Source organism: Hakea prostrata, chromosome 4 (genome assembly GCF_041222555.1).
Source record: "Hakea prostrata isolate BN-2017 chromosome 4, UWA_Hpros_2, whole genome shotgun sequence".
Taxonomy (NCBI): Eukaryota; Viridiplantae; Streptophyta; class Magnoliopsida; order Proteales; family Proteaceae; genus Hakea; species Hakea prostrata.
The window spans coordinates 55,765,389-55,786,139 of NC_142603.1; the positions used below are offsets into that span (position 1 = coordinate 55,765,389).

The 20,751-nt window shown below is 38.8% G+C and overlaps 1 protein-coding gene across 10 annotated transcripts in view; it reads right to left on the reverse strand.

Moving 5' to 3' along the window:
• LOC149019762 (SNARE associated Golgi protein family) overlaps window positions 1-20,751 on the reverse strand; it is a 49,236-nt gene that overhangs the window by 5,020 nt on the left and 23,465 nt on the right. For 2 of the 10 annotated variants that reach the window (XM_089153745.1, XM_089153747.1), the window contains exon 2: window positions 12,809-12,938. The exons of 1 other annotated variant lie outside the window; for it this stretch is intronic. The gene's annotated coding sequence lies outside the window, so the exon portion shown is untranslated. Of the gene's footprint in view, window positions 1-5,502; window positions 5,656-12,808; window positions 12,939-18,659; window positions 18,734-20,751 lie in introns of all 10 variants that reach the window. 7 more of the 10 variants (XM_089153742.1, XM_089153743.1, XM_089153740.1 and 4 more) reach the window with 7 other exon arrangements.

Sequence of the window (20,751 nt, forward strand, 5' to 3'; positions counted from 1 at the left end):
ATCATGGATGATTTAACCAGGCACATATATGATGACGTCCCTTGATGTAAGCCATTTGCAGATGATATTGTTTTGATAGATGAGATGGAAGAAGGGGTTAAAGCAAAGCTAGAGTAACACAGATCCAGCTTGGAATCAAAAGGCTCCAAGATAAGTAGATAAAGAAGGATTCATGATGTGTAACCTTACTCAATCCATTAGAGGGGATGAAATGGTGAAACTTGAGGAGCAAGAGCTATCACAAAGTAATTGCTTCAAATAACTAGGGGTCAACCTTTAACAAAGAGCGTGATATAGAAAATGATGTTCCCAACAAATAGAGTAGGATAGCTGAGATGGACAGGTGCTACAAGATTGTTTAAGTGACAAATATTTGCTTGTTAACCTAAAGGGGAAATTCTTTAGGATAGTAACAAGACTGACATATGGAGCTAACTGTTGGGCAGCTAAAAGAGTAATGTAAATCAGATAAGTGCAAGAAAGATGAAGATGGTGAGAAGCATTGAAGCAAGACCGGTAGCGACAGAATAAAGAATGATGGCCATGTCCACTGGAAATGTACCGATTCACTAGTAAGGAAGACTAACGAGATTCAGTTGGAGTTAAACGAGGTACAGAAGGCTTTAGTGGGCAGTGGAGAAGTAGTAGGAAAGGGTAGCGTGTGTAGTTGTTGATGTAAACCAAGGAGGGAAGGAATAATTTTACTGTTATTTGATTACTAGCAGAGTTTCTAGTGTTTTGGGAGCTTGCAAGCTGAGGGAGAATTGGGCTTCAAGGCTTGTAGCCAGGGTTTAGGTCTTAGGTCAAGCTGGGTTTGACAAGTAATCGAAGAATAGGTGCTGCTAGTTGTTTCATGAAGGGAAAACTTCCAGTTCTGATCTTGATATTTTTGCTGCAATTTTAATTTTCCAGATTTAGCGCTAGGGTTGCACAAGGTAGGGACTAGGGAAGGGATTTCAAAGGCTTCTAAGGGTGGAGGAAGGCTTCTGGTTACAACCGAAGGTTCCAAGGATGATACAAGGGCTAGTCTTACTACGGTTTAGGCTTTAGAAGAGAGGGACAGCAGGTTTTTAGGGTTTTACAGGTTTAGAAGTTACCAGAAAAATCGCCATAGGTAAGGGAGAAGAGATGAAGGGCTGGGGAGGGCTTAGCACTTGTGTTTGGGCTGGGGAATGATACTTGCTTTATCTTTGAAGAGGATGAGAGATCTACTGCATGCTGCTGCTTTGATTGATGATGAATGAAGAAAACCCACACAAGGGCTGCCACGGGGTTTCCTCCTTGGAGACCCTACCTCAATGCATAGATCCTCCTTGGTTCTCACTTCTCAACAATTTCCTTAATTCAAAGCTGATTTACTACAACTTATGGCCTTGAACAGTTGAACTTATGGCCAAATAAAGAGATTCCCAATAGAACTATATACTAGGGAGTCCAATTCTAAACGGACTTGTGGCTTCGATTCTAACTTAAAACTCCTAATCAACTCAACTAATTACACCTTGAAACTAAATAAACAAAAGACTGCTAAGAACTACCAGAACTCTTTGATAATGGAAACTCTACTCAAGCTAAAACTCTTTAAAAAATTGGTTGGGACTCCAGAAAATGACCAAAATACCCCTAGGTGGTGCACACCTTTACTGGCATTGTGGGAAGAGAGCTGCTGCCCTAATGCTTCTTGCAGCTCCTCCAAGGGGGCTGTTTGGAATTCACATAAATTCTCCCCCTCTTGAAGACATTCATTATCGACAAATGAGTAATGGTCCATGTACCTTCCATAAAAATCAGGGTCGCTTCTTTCGAAGTCAGCTGCTTGAATCCACGTACTCATTTATTGGCTTGCCTTCAGCTTGACAAGAAGGTATGATAACCTGGTACTTCGTGAGTGGTATTGTGCATATCATTTAAGGATTTCTTTGTTGGTTGATTCACCATTTCTTTGCCATTGCATTTTCTCCCAGGATACCAGCCTAGTTGACAAGTTGACTTTGTTGGTTGATTGTCTAGATTTTTTCTTACTTTTTCTTTACTTCTGTTTTATAATTTTCTCCACTAAATCATCTTTGCTTAAGCACCCCATTGTGATCTGCTCCTTTCAATTCCCTTGGCCAAAATAATTTCATTCCCCCTGGTACACCAATCTAGTAACTGAAAGGTTTAAAAGGGGATATTATGGGTAAACTAGTGAAAAAAAAAGAAAGAACAATCACTTCCAGCAAGAAAAGAATTTGCTTCTCCTCGCAAAGCTGAAGTCAAGGTTCAAATTTCGGTTTGGGGGCCATTTTGACCCTCCTCAAAACTGAGTTAGGGTCGAAATTTAGGCCAACACGGTTGATACTTGGGAACTTCTGCATGGCTTTTTGACCTGGGTATTTGCATGCACCCTATTTAAACCATAAATAACACAATCGAATAGGTATTTTGCATAAAAAACTAACAGAAAGTATTCATTCATAGACTACTGGTTGTAAGACATGCGTGTCCGTTTCTGACAACTACAAAGACTTGTAAATTGAAACAAAATACGAAGTACATTAAATATTTCATACAAATAAAATAGCTACAAAGTAATAACCAAATGATACTACTTTGCAACACTTAATGGTATACATACTAATTTTTTTTTCTCTTTTTCAAAGTAGATAATTTGGAAACTACTTTTTAAAGCCAGAAAACAAAAAAAAATAATACAAGGACTCGTAAAAAGAATCTAACAACACACTTTCATAGATTGACCTCTTAAACTAAACATATATTAATCTTAAACCAAACCAACATGGTTTAAGTCATCAATGAAGAAAAAATGCGAGCTTTGGACATACCTTGGTCTGAAACCTGAAGAATTTCCAAATAAGCAGCAAATAAGATGGAGGAGAAAGAAGACCTCAAATCTGAGTGAAAAAGAGGATTCAAGAGGCAAAAAATTGAAAAAATGGGAGAGATGTGCAATTCGTCTTGGATTGTACCTGTAAGTTCTGGTTCATTTCAGTTAGTACAAGGGAGATTGTCTGTCCCGGTCAAAATTTCGACCGAGATGGACCAAAACCAGAGCATAAAATTTCATTATAGAGATTTTGTCTCAGCTTGACAAACAACCGAAATTTCAGTTGAAAGCTCATGGTTTCAGTCAAAACTTGAACACTGGCTGGGTTATAGCTTGCTATGTATTTTTGCCATACACAAAATTTAAGAGAACCCCAGGATTACTGTTCCACCATTTTGTTTATCTTTTGTTTTTGGATAGTTTGGTTCAAGGCGAGTTGAACTCATGACTTCTTATATAGATCTCAACCTAACAGAAACTGCAACTGAAACTCTAGAAGATCACATAGTGCAGCCCCTTATTTCTTTTTAGCCAATACCTTTTTCCCCAATATACTCTGTTTTTCTTCCACCCTGTTGGTGTGATCTTCCCTTTTATTCGCTATTTCCGTCTTCAATGCAGTTAGTTTCAGTCATTGTCTTTAGTTCATGTCTTGGAGGTTCTTTCTGGGCTTTTGTCATTATGTCACAAATTTCAGATCATTCTTGAGAGGAAATAGGCCCAAAGAAGACAATGTTTTCTTGGTAGAAGACAGCCTTGAAGATCAACCTCAGATCAACCTCAACACAGTGTAGAGCTTACAATGATTGGGTTTGTTATATCAGGTAAACCATAAAGAAGCTGAACTATAGATGAAGCACTGATCAAATCTTGGAATACCAGATTTCCTGTAACAGCATTTATGCAGAGGAATGATCTCTTCTACTTTCAAAATGTGACTAACTGAGTACTTTCTTCAATTCCAAATACTGTCATTATGATGGAAAAGTGAAGACCAAGTAAAGAATGGAACTTCACATGTTCCTTTTTCTGGCTGCTGATTCATGAGGTTCCTCAAATGCTTTTAAACTCAGAGTTTGTTGCTAAAATTGCAGACAGGTACGGGTCTCAGAAAAGAGTTATAATTCTTCAATTTATGAGAGGACGAAATAAGATCCAATATATATCAGACTTAGGATATACTAGGATATCGCAAAACCAGTTAAAAATCCTTGAGCATTCAAAAAAAGATTGTTCTTCTCATGTTTGACTGACTTCTTTTGCTCTTATTGTGGAATTATTGGGCATGAAGAGTAGAGATTTACTAAGCTATACGAGGAACAGAATCATCACAGAAGGTGTCAGGGATGCAATCAATTTCAGAGAAGGAACGCCTGATGACTTATTTTGAGAATGCTCTAGTTAGATTTCTTGGTGATACGAAAGAACCAAAGCTCAATAACAAGGGTAAAAGTGCTTCTGCTCAATCCTTGTATCAACTGTGTGGAGGTCAAACAACAATGGGGGGTTGCACTTGAAGAAGTAGTGATGTGACATTAATGGGGTGAGGGCCAAAACCCAAGATAAAAAAGGGTGAAAAGACCCGAGTTCTACCGCTGCAACTACCCTCCAACACACTTGAATTCACATTCAAACTCTCAACCTCACACACACACTGCAAACATAGAGGTGAACCAACCTAGAAGAAGACTGTAAATGGCTTAATGAATTCAACATTCAAATTGACAAACGACCAATCCAATTACACAAATTCCCCAAACCTGAAACCTAAACTGATTTGCCCCAAAACCAGAGAGTCTTTCCCTCTCTTGCGAGTCAAGCTTGCCCCTACACTAACAACCCAAAATTCCCCTCCACATGAACACACTATGACACTATTTCCCTATTTATACCCTCAACACTCCTGATACAACCAACTAATTCCCTTATTTGGACTTGATTTGCGACAACACCCTAGTCTACCGTGCACGTCCTTAAAATTGGTGTCTTAACAACTCTACCCTCCAGTTTCACCTTGCCCTCAAGGTGACATGGAACATTATCCTTATGGCGAGGTTCCATCAGAAACTTGACCTTCACATGCTTACCGCAAGACCATGCTAATTCAACCGTGTTCTTGGAAGCCCAATAGCAAGCACATTTCCAAATACACAACTGGCATCCAAATTTGTATGCCCTATACCAGGCTTTCTACTGATCTCTCTGAATTTAAAAAATGATGACTGACTGAACGTGATAGACACTGACTGCTCAAATCCTTCAGTGTTATTTAGGAAGCTGACACCATGTAATGGCAAATGTACACAAAAGCATGCCCTCTAAGCTGCAAATGGATATTACAAAATAGCTTTCCTAACTGACGCACCAATCCCTCAACAACAGATCGTTCTCGACTGAAGTTAACTATTAATCCAGGAAGTAATCCTGCCTGCAACCCTGTACCAAGGTGGAATGCAAGAATCCCAATATCACTCAGCCAATCTTCTGTCTCTCTGCTCTGCCAAATATGAGATGTATTGAACGGTATAGCAACAGATGAACAACCCCCATAGGCACTACCCTTGGTTAAAACTTTTAACTCTACCAATACCATCTGAGCAGCCCAGCCCAGATGCAGTTATTATTCCAGAAGACTGAACAGAAACAGTTTTTGCCGAGTCTAGAGAAGAACTCACATTGCAATCTGCAGGAAGATGAATAAGTAGTGATTCCCAGTAAAGCCTTGGTGTCATGTCGCTCATGGTTGCATTTTCTAAAGGGCCCTGCAAAACAGATCCATTGCAACCTTTCCCTCAAGGAACAAGTGTTTGCGGCCAGCTAGGGTACCACTATTAGAAAATAAGCTTTAATCAATCAAAACAGTAGCTGAACTTGAAAGATAATGGAGGAGAAGAAATCAGAGAAGAAGAAGAAGAAAGAGATGAAGAAGAAGCAACAATGGGCTGCGATTCTAGCTTTACCCTCCTCAAATCACAGCCTCTCTATTTATAGATTTCATAGTCTAAAAATACAACTTGAGAAGCAAGCCATGTTGCCCTCTAAACAAAGGAAAGAATAAGTACATCTCATGGACTCATGAATCTGTCCAAAATAGAAAGTTCTAAAAATAGAAACTATGCTTTCTAGAAACCACCAAAACTTGTGTAGCAAGATTCCTACATTAGAAAGAGTAGCATATCTAAAAAGGAAACAAGGAACAATGGCATAACACTGTTCACGTGAACAGTAACAGCCCAAACTTCCCTTAAGCTGGAGTATGCACAGAGAAACTTCAACTTGCACAATAAGAACAAACTTGAAAGGTAGCACCAATCTTGAATGTATAGCAATAGCAGACGTTGATAAACATTGAGAGAACTTCACCCTGGAGATAATCAACACCAACTTAAAAAAAACTTTAATTCTTCATGTCGAACGATCCATCCAATAATGAGAACAATCAACGATATTGAAGATGAACAAAGTCGATAAGTATAGCAGCATGAAAGGCACTATCCACATAATGTTAGTAGTAGGGAGGAATATCCACACTGAATCTTCAAAATTGTAGCTCCAATGTTCATATAAGCGCTTCACAAGAAGGCAAGTAGTTGGTAAAGTATGGGTAGGTAAAAGGGAGGTAGTAGGTAAAGTATATGTAGATAAAAAGCAGTATTGTTTACTGTGGACCAACCGACCAAGTAGGTAAGGTAGTATGGGTTACTACGGACCAAATAGGTAGGTAAAGGAAAATATAGATTACTGCAGAGTGAGTAGGTAAGGTAGTATAGGTTACTATAGACCAAGTAGGTAAGGTTAAAAGTAGTATAGGTTACTGCGGACCAAATAGGTAAGGTAGGATAACTAAGGTAAAGATAAATAATGGTATGTAGGTAAAGGTATTGTTGTAGAATACCATCTTGGGAGAACAAAGATCTTCACAAATAATATCCTTCAACACACCTTAAGTAGATATAGAATAAGGTACCCTTCTCCCCCTCACGTGTAGCATTACACGTGGACAATTAATGACAACCAACACCCAATATAAAAAGATCCCAAACAACAATTTCCAATGAGACCTTTATGGCAACATTGTAATAAACCAGAATCTTTCAAGGGGTACTGGTAAATATATAAGCCCAATGGCAATTCTGTGATAAATCAGATTTTCAAAAAAAAAAAACCCTGAAAACATTTGAATTCACAAAATACCCCCTAACAAAAAAAAATTTACAAAATAGCCCCACGAAAACTTAAAAATCAGAAATAGAATAAAATCAAACCAGGAATTGGACCAAAAGTGATCCCAAACCTCACAGAACAAGAGAAACACAATAATAATAATAAAATATTAAAAAAAATTCTTTCAAAAACGAAATATTAATCCTAGAGGAGAGGGAACGGCATAAAAGGGTATATGGTTAATGATCCAAACTGTAAAAAAGATACATAGACATAAATGAAGACGATGGAAGGAACGCATGGATGGTTTCAGGAGGGGCAGCCCAATCTACATCGCTGCATCCAAAATAATTGCTGAAAGTAAAGTCAAAACAAGGACAGGAAAGACCAGAAACAGATCCCAAATCTCACTAAAGAATTCCAAGTCAGCTCACAGCAAATTTAGAAACTAGAAAACCTCCAATCGAAGGTCAGAATGCAGAAAACGAACTACTGAATATTTTTTTTAATGGTAAATCTCCATAGGAACGAAAGCTGAAACACTTTTTTTATGTTAAATCTTCATGGAAACCCCGATTCAATGAATCGTTTGTCATCTTCATTGAACTAGGGTTCCGTTCTTCAAACAGGTAAGCTAAACGACTCGCAAACCGACAATCGAAAGCAACCCAAGAATCAAATTAATTCTTTGATACCATGTTAGAAAATAAGCTTTAATCAATCAAATAGTAGCTGAACTTGAAAGATAATGGAAAAGAAGAAATCAGAGAAGATGAAGAAAGAGATAAAGAAGAAGCAACAATGGGCTGTGATTCTAGCTTACTCTCCTAGAATCACAACCTCTCTATTTATAGATTTCATAGTCTAAAAATACAACTTGAGAAGCAAGCCATGTTGCCCTCAAAAAAAGGAAAGAATAAGTACATCTCATAGACTCATGAATCTGTCCAAAATAAAAAGTTCTAAAAATAGAAACTAACATAAAATAGAAACTATGCTTTCTAGGAACTACCATTTGTGTAGTGAGATTCCTACGTTAGAAAGAGTAGCATATCTAAAAAGGAAACAAGGAACAATGGCATAACACTGTTCACGTGAACAGTAACTACCCAACCTACAACAACCACCATTCAAATCCACCGCTGCTGTGACTCCAGCAAAAATAACATAGGGTGTCCTTCATTCATTGTTTCTTCCCTTGAGGTGCCCACCTATTGCCACCGCTGACTGTTGCATCATATGAGCTATAGTCAAAGAATGGTAGTTCTCTTCCACTTGGAACCCTGTACCAATGAAAACTTTAAGGGCTTCTTGATGAGCAATATTGTTGGTGGGGTTTTCGCCATGATTCCTCCCTCCAGGATGGCCTTCAACCAGAAGGTGCAGCACTGCCGCTGTTGTAGTCGCTACAAACTCCTTCGCCACCTTGAGCAGTTCCTTCTAGCCTTGGCTTCCAACCTGGTAGGATGTCTCGTTGCGGCAGCAGGGCAAGGTCGAAATTTGAAGGTTGAAGATGACAGTTCACTCAAGCGACGGTTTTCCTTAACCGGAATCTCCCTTCTCTGGTACACAGACTCAATCGAGAGTTTGGAGGTAGAAAGCGATGGTCTGGTCCATTTTGAGTTTGGCTGGACCATGATTTGAGTAATCCCTCAATTCAAGTTCCATAGTTGGGCCTTGGTCCAATTGCCTTTGTTGGGTCTAAGTTAGCGTGCCACTGAATTGGGGCTTGAGTTACTGACATGGGTTGAGCCCATGATAGCCATTCAGAATGTATTTGGTTTAATTTTGGGCCTGGATCAAATGGTCTAATTGAAACATAAGAACTGGATGTTTGGCGAACGCCAAATTGGGCCTTTGAAATGGCCGACTGGTTTCATCCCTCGGTCTATGCTTTATAGCGTGGGCTTGGAAAATGAGACTCGATGGGTGTGACCTAGGCCCAAGATTAAGTCGTGGGTTTTTAGAACTTGACCCAACCATGTGAATCGAACCAAGAAGACGATTCAAGAACCCAAGTTGTCTCTCCATCATCTCTTCCCCGAGATCAGTGAGTTGCTGCCGTCTTCACAGTCAGATGCTCTCCCTGCTCTCTATTCGTCGTCATTTTTCTGCCTGGTATTTCACTTTAAATTTGTCGTTAACAACCCCAAAACTGACCTAGACAACATCCACATTCCTCCATTGTCGCTCCAGTGAGAAGTTTCCACCCGTGCGATGGACAATAGCTGCTAGAAACTTCTCTGCATAATCCAGCGCCAACACATTGACCTCGGTGACCTTCCCGTGTCACAGATAAGCACCAATCTCATCTCTAAACTTCTGATTCTTCTTCTCTTCCTCTTCCATATGCTGGACTATAGATTCAATTTTGAATCGTATTGCCAATACTTGTCTCTCCAAATTCTGCACTCGTGGTTCTAGATCTTCAATCCTAGATTCCACATGACTACTAGCCTCCCACTAACACATAAAAGACACTTACATTTTAAGGATTATCCAACACCTAAACCCCTATTGGCAATGGTTGTAGTGCCGAGTATGTTTACTCAACCAAACGGACACAATGTTATGACCTATTACATTTATGCATGCGTTCCATACCACATGCACTCCTACAATAAGTGAAGAAAAGAATCACAATAAACCTACCAAATCAATCACAACATTATCGTAGATTAGAGACAAATAAGAGAAAAGAATTGTGAGAGGGAGAAGACGAAAACCAAAGAGAGGATAGGAGGCCTTACTCATCTTATGAGCCTCCTACAGCCAAAAACTTTATTTATAGACTATTATAGTGCTTCATCCAGCAAGGAAACCAAAAAATAAATAAAGGAAACTTTGCTTTACACCAGTAAGGAAAGTATGGATCCTCAAGATCCTTTCTAATACTCTTTCTAACGCTCCCCCTCAAGTTGGAGCATCGAGATCAAACATGCCCATTACATATGTAGTCAACTTTGGCAGCCCCTATGGACTTTTTCAGTAAACTTGCCAACTGTTCCCCTAAACGAACATGTCTAAGAGAAATCAAACCTTGTTGCAGCTTTTCACCAATGAAGTGGCAGTCAACCTCAATATCTTTTTACATTCACAAAACACTGGATTAGTGGCAATGTGAATAGCAACCTGATTATCACCACACTATCATAGAAGAATCATCACCAAAGCCTAGCTCTTTCAACATGCTTTTGGTCCAGATCAACTCACAAGTGACCTGTGACATAGCTCCATACTTAGAGTCTGCGCTTGACTTAGCAATAACAGTCAGTTTCTTACTCTTCCAAGATATAAGATTATCACCAATCAAAGTGCAATAGCCAGTGGTTGACCTTCTCTTAACCAGTGGCCCAACCCTATCTGCATCAGAAACCCTTCAACTTTTTTATGATCATTATCATTATCTGTATACAGTAGTCCACGGTCAGGAGCCTTCTTAAGGTACCTCAATATTTGAAGAACGGCATCCCAATGAGATGTCCTATGGGCAGATAGAAATTGACTCACAACACTAACTGAAATGGCAATATTAGGTCACAGTAAGATAATTCAATTTTCCAACTAGCCTCCAATACTTTTCTAGATCATTGAGAACATTTCCATCTTCTGGCATAAGCTTCACATTAAGATCCATAGGAATATCTAATGGCTTAAAGCTAAGCAACCAAGTCTCTGTCAACAAATCGAAGTACATACTCATTGCAACAAAAAAAATTCCTTTATTAGATTAAGCAACTTCTATACCCAAAAAGTATTTTAATCTTCCCAAGTCCTTGGTCTAAAATTTTTGTTGTTGTGAATATAACTTTAACTTATCAATCCCTATGGAAATCATCTTCAGGGATAATAATGTCATTAACATACAACAATAAAAAACAGACTCCTCATCTTAGAACAACGGCAAAATACTAAATGGTTAAATGTCTTTCTTACTTATCCATCCGAGTTTTGCCCCCTCCCCCGTTTTCTTTTAAGTCCAAAATCTAACACCATAGGAAGTGAACGGCCTATAAAATTTCCTTTAAGCTTAAAGGGAACACGCCGAACACAAAACCCCCCCGCCCCCCCCCCCCCCCCCCCCCCCCCTTTTAATACTTGGGGGAAACTCACTTCTACTCAAGGCTAATTATGATTGAACCTAGGTACCTAACAATCACGGAAATCACTTTATCGTCAGGTATGACCACTTCATCATCACCGATCATGACTAAAGTTACACACTAGACATTCCCCCCAAGTTAAACCTTTTCCCGCTACTCTCCATGATTCTAATTTGGATAATCGCAACTGGGCCTCAACCCCCCACCCACCGGGGGACCCACTTGAATGTCTTTGGTTAATGCATCCATACCAAGCAAATAGATATGGGCTTAAAGTTGACCCTTATGGAGATCACCATTGAGGAAAGCATTTTTAACATCAAGCTAAAAAAGAGGCCATTGACATATGGTCAAGGAAGAAAATAGTTCGGAAACCCAAATGGAAACGAAAGGTCACGGACCTTTCGACCTAAAATGCCATAAAGGCCAAACTTCCAATATCGGCATTTTCCCGTGAAATAATCTATGGACACTTTTTCTGAAAATTAGAACTTCAATTTCGGGCCTCATATGGACTCAAAATGATTTGGATTCTTGTATACTACCTATTTCAAGCATAATAAATACAATGGAACTAGTATTTTGTAAAAAACAAAACTATTAAAAATTTATCATTCAAGTATACTAACAAATGACTGGTTCCGACAAGTGCAAACTGTATTGCATACATGCATAGAATCAACAACATACATGAATTGTTTGGTAGAATGGTTACATATACAACAAGTCAACAAAATAAAATGACCGACTAGATCAAGTGATGGTGTCTCAAATATATAAAGCTAAAGCCTATATAACATATATACATAAAATAAAAATACATAATTTTAGAAAATAATTATTAAAATAAAAAAATGAAAAAATGGTAGCAAATAATAAAAAGATAAGTTTAACAAAACACAATTATAGATCATAGTCCTAGGCTAAACATATATTAATTCAAGGCAATACAAGATCATTTAAGGCATGAACAAAACAAAAATAAAAAAGGGGAAGTTTGGAACTGTTGGGTGTGGCTCATGCTTCACATTCTATTGTTGCTGGAGTTTCCTTTGTAGCTGTTGTGGCTTAGGAGGTGTTTGGAGGCAAAAAATGAGCAAAAGTGGTGTTTGAAGGCAAAGGAGTAGTGAAAATTAGGTGAAAATGGGATAGAAATCAACAAAAACTAAGGAAAAACAAGTTGGAATGCTGATATGTCGAAATTTTGGTCGAAATTTTGGTCGAAATGATCGAAATCTCCGAAATTTCGGTTGAAATTTGATACTTTTCCGAAATAATTGAAATTTCGTTTCGTTTTTTAAAAATGCAGACATTTCGACCGAAATTTCATATGGTAGCCAAAGAAATCAAAATTCGAACTGAGCAACAAGAGGAACAGTCTCCAAGTAGTCCACACCGTACACCTGAGCATTTCGACCAAGTAACAAGTCGATAGCTTTCTTCCCAAGAGGCAAAGGCACCAAATCCCAAGTATGATTGTCATGTAAGGCGAACAATTCTTCCATTATAGCAACTGTCCATCCTGTGCTAGACAAAGCTTCTCCAACAAACTTAAGGAGAGGTAATTTTCAATTGTAGATAAACAAGTGCGAAATTGCGAGGATAGGCTAGCATAAGACACAAACATAGAAACAAGATACTGAACACAACTCCAGATTCCCTTACAAAGGGCAATTGGAACATCAAGGTTTGACAAAGGAGGGGGAGGACTTACCACCAAATCTAGAGAAGGCAGTGATGGTGGAGGAGGTGCGAGAGTAGGAGGGGTAGCATCCAGTTGGTGACGTCGCTAATACACTATTAAGACATTTGTTTGATCAGCATGAATTCACGGAAATAATATCCTGCGACACAATGGTTTGAATAATGGTGACTAAGACATCATCATCAAGGGTGGAAAGAAAAACAACAATAGAACAAGGCGTGAACAAAAAGAAAGAAACATCAACAAAAACAAAATATAAATCAAACGAACAACCCCAATATCCTTTCTGGGTAAGAGAGTAACAAATAAACATACAATTTAGAGCTTCGGGATCCTATTTAGATAACCCAAGAGGAAGATCACGAACAAAGCAGACATACCCAAATACTCGTGGCGATAAGGGAAATAGGGGAACAGATGGAAACAGAGTAGAACACAAAATCACCCCTTCCAAAACAGAAGATGGCATACGCTTAATGAGAAAATAGCAAGTCAAAACTACATCAGCACAAAAAAGTTTAGCCACCTTCATCTCAAACAACAAAGAACATATAACTTCCATTAGGTGAGGTTCTTCCTCTCTACAACACCATTTTGTTGTGGAGTGTAGGTAGTAGAGGATTGATGAAGGATGCCATTACAATTCATAAAGGTGGTGAATGGGTTCAAAAAGTACTGTTTCGCATTATCACCACAAAGAATCTTAACCATAATGCCAAACTAAGTTTGAATTTCTGCAATAAAATTAAAAAATATACCAAATAATTCAAAACGGTTTTCATTAAATAAATCCAGGTGATTCTTGAAAAATCATCCACAAAAGTACCAAAATATCTAAAACGCAAAGTAGAAACTATAGGACATGGACCCCAGACATCAGAATGAACCAAAGAAAAAGGATGGGAAGACCGGTCAATAACCTGAGGTGGATAGCTCACACCATGATTCTTCCCAAGCTAACATAACTCACATTGAAACTACAAAATATGCTAAAAAGTAAAAACGACTATATAATAATTTCAAACTTTGCAAAGAAGGATGACCCAATCGACAGTGAATTTAATGTTGTAAAAAGAGGCTTGAATAGACAACCAGAGTGTCAAATAGATATAGCCCCCTGACTTACAACCCTTACCAAGCGTCTTCTTCGTCCTAAGCATGGTATGAGATCTCACTAGATATCTCGCTTTTTAAGAAGGCGAAACAAGATCAATAGTGAGACAAGATCAAGGGCAAGTTCCCACATCTCGCTTGAGATCTCTCCATATCTCGCTAGAACTCTGAATTTTTGCCCAATTTTTTGTGAATTTCAGCTGGATTTTCACTTGCAACTGTTTTTAGCAAATCTACAACGCTAAAAGAAGATCAATCATTCTTTGTTTGTCTTATGAACTTATGAGTTAATGACTTACATAGAGACAATTGGTTGTATAATTTTATATTCTACTCTCGAGAGTCGAGATTGTGATACTCATATGGATGGAATTTTGGTGACATTTAAGTTATTTGACGTATTTGATACACTTGCCTTCCATTTATATGCCTTAAAGATTCTATATTACATGTTGTATAACCTTGCATTCCCCAATCCTATAGCATTTTGGCTTCACACAATGGGTAAACTTAGAATTCATACTTAGGGTTGTTTTCTCACAAATCCAAGGCCACCAATGTGTCAGAAGGCCTAGATTAGGCTAACTACCAAGTTTGAGCCCAATTTGGACCCTAAAACCCGTTGAGATGGGGCCATCGAGTTTGCCCAAAAAAATACCATATCTCGACCATGTCAAGATCTTGGTTTTAGGAAGGGGAAGATCTCGCTCGAGAGTGAGATCATGAACCATGGACGTAAGATCATAAAAGAGACAAAAGCCAAGAAAAGAAAAGAAAAAAAAGGTGACAAAACAATTATATTCAGTGGTAAATTTATGAAAAAAAATAAAAGGAAATTCTAGTAAATAAGGGACTAAGGATAAGGTAATGGATGGGGTAAGATGAACAATTCCAGAGCCTTTAATTGTAGTGCCGCAACCATTTGCTAAGGTGAGCACCGTAGTGATTAATAGAAGGAAGACAAAAAAATACCTGGGTGATGTGAACACAAAGAAGAGGACCTGCAGGGGGTAAACCCCCACTTCATGCCATAATTGTCACGGCGACGAGGCGATGCAAGGCGGTTTAGGCTAATTGAGGCAATGAGTCGACGAGGCGCCCTCCGAGGCGCTTTTGAGGCGGTTGAGGCGTTTTAAGTGAAATTTTTAGTGTACATCTCATTCACTCTAAATCTATCATATCTTATATAATAAAAAAACTAATATCAGATTACCTCAAGTCATCCAACATACTACAAACCACACATAATAGGTCCTAAATAAAAAGTCGCAAGAAAAAAGGAAGAGAAGAAGTTGCTTGTCACTGACCACTGCTTGCCGGAGTGTCGCTGCGGGAATGGAAGAGAAGAAGAGAGGAAGAGAGAAAGAGATCAAGGATTAGAGTGAGAGTTAGAGTGAGAGTGTGAGACTTGAGTCAAGAACTTAATCTCTTTCAATTTTGTTTGTTTTTATTTTTATTTTAACATTTGATCACATGCAGCGTTATTATACATATGCATATAGGTTCAAACAATAGATACTTTACAATCGGAATCTAATAAGTATTTCAATATATGCCTTCGATTAGGCATCTTTCTCGTGATTTAAAAAAGAAAGAAAAAAAAGCGGACGCCTTATTGCCTAAAAATAAGGCGACGCCAATTTGAGGCGCTCCGAAGGAGCCCAGACGCCGAGGCGACAATTAAGCGACGCCTAGGCGACGCCTTGACAACTATGCTTCATGCACACCCCTTGGGGGGAGTACTTTTGCCTTCCAGCATTATTTTCTTTATTTAAATAATTAATTGAGGTTAGAGGTCAATTATTTGTTTTATTTTGGAGCCTTTAAAGTCAATTGTTAGTAGATAAGGTTCTTAGTTAGTCAATGAACCAAAGTTGAGCTTGGTTAGGAAGATAATTTGATTCTATTTCAAGTTGTAAAGGCTATAAAAGCTCAAACCTAATACAAAGCTTGTTGGTTTTTGGATGAATAAAGATACTTGAGAATTATAGCCAAGAAAGTTTTGGCAGGGTTCTTTTGAAGGGTATCCTGCAGTTGTCAAAGTGTTGATTTTAGATCTTCTTCAATAATCTTTGCAAATCCAGCTTCCTCTTTCAGCCTTCAAGTCTCGATTACGGCCAGAGTCGCAAGCAACCAATCCCCAAAATAAAGCCAAGTCATCCTAGGTACTCCCAGCCCTTCTCTTACCTCTCGCAACCACTTTCCTCCCTTCCCCTGTTTATGCGTATGTGCAACCCAAAAAACCCCAAACCAGACCTTCGAATCCCTTCTAAAAGCCTTTTCCCCCTTTTGTTTAGGTCAGCGATACCTACCCCTAGCCCCCATGACTCTCCTGGAGTTAATTTCCCACTTACCAGGCTTCCCGTGACCTCTAAAATCCCTCCCCATGTCCCAAAACCCTATTTCTGAGGGCAAGAACATAAAACAAAATTTCACAAAAAAAAAAAAAAAAAAAAAAAAAAAGAAAGAGAAAGGAAAGCCAGAGAAGAAGAAAGGGTAACAGGAGAAACCCACTCCCCATACCATTACAGGGTTCCATGAGGGTCCCAAACAGTCCAGATCTGAACCTAAACCCTAAATTTTCCCTAATCCAGAAAAATCTGAAAATCCCATGTTTCCCTTCTCCTTGGTTTGCATCACTAGGGTGCCAGTCATGTGATCAGTGGCACCATAATCAATAATCTAAGGCCTAGAAACATATGAGAGGCAGGTTGTCGCATTACCTATCTATACAAATGTAGCTGCAGATGCTGGGAATGGGCTGCCTGAAATTGGGTAAAGTGAATGAAGTCTTTTACAGACATCACGGTTTATCTTCAGATTGTGAGGCATGTAGATGTGGTTTCTGTGACTGTAAAAGTGTTGGCAACCTCAAGGGGCTTGTTGTACAATTTCCAACATAATCTCTGAATGTGACCTAGTCAACCACAATGGTGACAGGTCCTAATTGGTGTATATCCAGACTACTGAGAGGTGGTAGGGGGTTCTTTTCCAGTAGTAGCCCCATAACCACGAGTATTTCCAGTAGTGATTGTGGCAAATGCAGATGTGTCACTAGATGAAGTATCATGTTAGTTCTCTTTGGACACTCAGAGAACCCGAGAGAAGGTGGCCGATAAGGAGGGCACTTTGTAAACACCCCAGAAATGAGATCTTACTAATAAATTGAACTTTTTCCAAAAGTCCTCAAAAAAAAATCACAAATTGTTGCTCAATTTGGTTCTGCATCTCAATTACATTCGAAGTGTGGGAAGTATAGAATTCAACCCTTCATACATCCTCTTGAATTCCCCAAAATACTGGGTCAAAGGCCGACCATTCCTATCAACTCGGTAGAATTCCTGAGATATCTCGCACACATTGGAAAGGTCATTCTGACCACAGTACAAAACATTCATCTATTCCCACAGTTCCTTAATAGCATCAATATGAGTAACAAGGTCCACATTCCACAATATGTTTCTCCATAGAATTCAACATTTGTGCTAAAATATGGGCATCCACCGTCTCCAAGCATGAGCTTTTTGGGTCAAGTGGTCCTGTTGTCCTCTCCCTAGGGATCACCTACTCTTAACAATTTTAATCCATTGATGGAAATTACTAACTCCTTCAAGTTTATGTTCAGTAGCCGATGGGAGGAAGATGATAACACCCCGGTCATGGTTATTGTTATTTTCAGTCTTAGCTTCAGCCATGACAGAACTTTTAACTCAAACTAGGTTAATAACCAACTCTAAATAAAATCTGTCCAGAAATTGAACCACTTGATACAATCCAAAATAGTAGAACTAAACCAGAAATCAACTTGAACAAAAACTGAACGAAAAGTTCAAAACAACTTCAAAACAACATAACCAAACCAATTAGTTGAACCAGATAGGACTACACCACAAACCACTGCAACATAAATCGATTTCAAAAGGGGTAAGGAAAAACAGCTTCTCATTCAATCGTGCATGCAGCTTCAAAATCCATCTGCGATTGTGCACAGATTCAGGTCAAAGTTTTAGCAGATTGATCGCACTACTCAGAGCAACCAATCGACACTCCAACAACCATCGATGGGTCAATCGATGCTTCCAACAAAAAGGTATTCAAATCCTTCAAGAAACCCATTGTAACCAGCAGAAATCTAGAGATTACCCCTCCAAACCAGGACCTGATGCTGTGCGGACATTCCTCCATCAACTATCGAAGCTTTAAATGCTTCTTACTCCATCGATTCTTCAAAGAGCAGAGAGTTGCAGCTCTGCCCCTCTTATCGAGACCTAGAAGACCCTCAACCTGCAGTGTCCTTGCTGCAGATATATTTGTGACCTTTAATGGCTTCAAAATGAAGGTGACTTGGAACTCCTTTAGCTCAGATACCATGTACATTAGAGAAATTGAAGAGGGAAAAGAATCATGAGAGGGAGAAGATGAAAACTAGAGAAAGTCTAGGAGGCCTTACTCATCGTATGAGCCTCCTACAGCCAAAAGCTTTATTTATAGACTATTCTAGTGCTTCAACCAACAAGGAAACCAAAAAATAAAGAAGGAACTCTGTTTTACACAAATAAGGAAAGTAGGGATCCTCGAGATCCTTTCTAATACTCTTTCTAACAATTATTTACCATATCTCGTCATTATCTACATCAAAACATAAATGATTGTAATCCCATAACCCATGCAATATGATCAAATAAAAATAATAATGAAGCATGATGCATACAAGCAAGTAAAACTTCAAAAACAAAACTAATCCCACCTCACCTGTAGCGATGGTCAAATTGTTTAAGAATCAGGCGTCTGATAAGTCCTCATAATCACCAGTCTCTAAACCTAATAAAACATCGGCCAAAAGTACTATTAGGACATGAGGAACAAAAACCTTAAAAAACATTGGACTTAATCCTCACTTTGTGATGGTAATCTATTCCATAATTTCAGTTCACAAATTCTTCTAATTTTGCACCCCAAAACCATAAAATATGGGATAAATAGATCCAAAACTCAATATAATCTAAATTTGGTTTAAATAACATCCCTGAAAATACAAACAGAATTGCTCCTATGTTGGCTATCAGATCCTCTAAACTACAACGATGACAACAACAACAAGCCTTGTCACAACTAAGTGGGGTCGGCTACATGGATTGTCACCTTCCAATCAGCTTTGTTTAAGGCCATGCTAGATACAAGGCCTAAGCTATGCATATCCTTTCTCACCACTTCACTTAAGGTTATCTTAGGTCTGTCCCTAGCTCTTCTAACTTCTTCAATCTGTATCTTATAAATCTCCATGTATGATTTTAGTAAAAATCAGGTTTGAAATATGACTGTAGTCCAGGTATGATTTTCACAAAAATTCATGTTCAAAATGTGACTGCAGTCTGTTAGTATAACTTCTAGTAATTTATTACCCTATCTAACAAAGTTAGAACGGTCTCAAATTTGGAGTGATGCAATATCAGTAGACTGGTTCAATTGGCTCCGGTACAATGGGGTTTGGTCCAATAACGGTAGGACTTAACTAAATATTTTATTTCACTTTTAGTTCTAGTTTTTTCTTTGTTTTAGTATTCCTATGTAGGAATAAGTTAGACTTGGGTCAGATTTTGATTTTCATTTCAACTAGGATTTGCATTTTATTTCCTTGGTAGATTGTATCAGGATACAATTTCTGATTGAATAGATTAAACAGATTTAATTGTGAGTTTTCCTTCCCCTTTCTTCCTCTACCCACCATAGCAGTCTTATTCTCAGAACAGCATCATCTGGTATCTTCCTCTATTCCCACTCCTTAACTGGGTGGCCCTGAGGTACAACATGATGTAAACCAAGGAGGAGAGGGCCAATTTACTAGGATCCTTGATGAATAGTAGACCTGTAAAGGGCTTCTAAACCCTGAGGCTAGGGTTTCTAGGGGTTTGAGGTGTTTTAGGGTTTAAGGGAATGCTGTAAAGGATCAGCCACTAGGTTCTGTGATGGTAATTGACTGAAAGTTGAATTTGAAAGTATTTTCAAGTTACAGGTTCAGTTCTAGGGTTTGGGGTTTTGTGGGGAACAAAGAGACGAAATTCTAGGGTTTCAGGGGTAGGGCTACGACTGAGGTCGAAGGTTAGTGGAGGTGGGGCATGCTAATTCCAAGAAGGAATGGGATTTGGTTGGGGGAATAGGCGGTTTTAGAGTTCTAGGGGTTGTGGAAATCTTCAAGGTGCCATAACTCATAAGAGATAGGGAGGGTTTAGAGAGGTATGGGATGAAGCAGTAGGTGGGGAATGGTGTAGGAAGATTACTTGCTGTTTGATAATGGGGATTGCAGAATTCTTGAGAAGAAAACACCACAGAGCTGCCACAAGGTCTCCTCCAACTCCTTTGCAAATTTTATTCATCAACCAAACTGATTACAAGCCTTGGCCTTGAATTTATGGCTAGAAATAAAGTACCCTTAATAGGACTCAACAAACAAAGAGTTCTACTTTAAATAAACTAACAATCAAAAGGCTCCTATCCTATGTAAAACAAACAATCAATTTAACCTAGGACTGCAAATTACCAATCACAACTGAATCAAACAAGCAAAAGTAGAGATAAGAATGAATTCCTAAATAACCTGGACAATAACTACAGTCTACAGGAGTCCTCTACTTAGGACTGTCATATCTTAGCAAGAACTAATCCAAACAACAAAATAAGTTTAGAACTGGAGTCCTGATGAGCCTCTGATTCTCTTAAGGCTGGACTGGCTGATATAGGGCACCTCCAAAATGACAAAAATACCCCTGCAGGGTTCAGTTCTTCTGTAGAGCCGTGGGAAGAAGGGCTGCAGCTCTAGGTCTTCTTTTGACCTCTCCTGG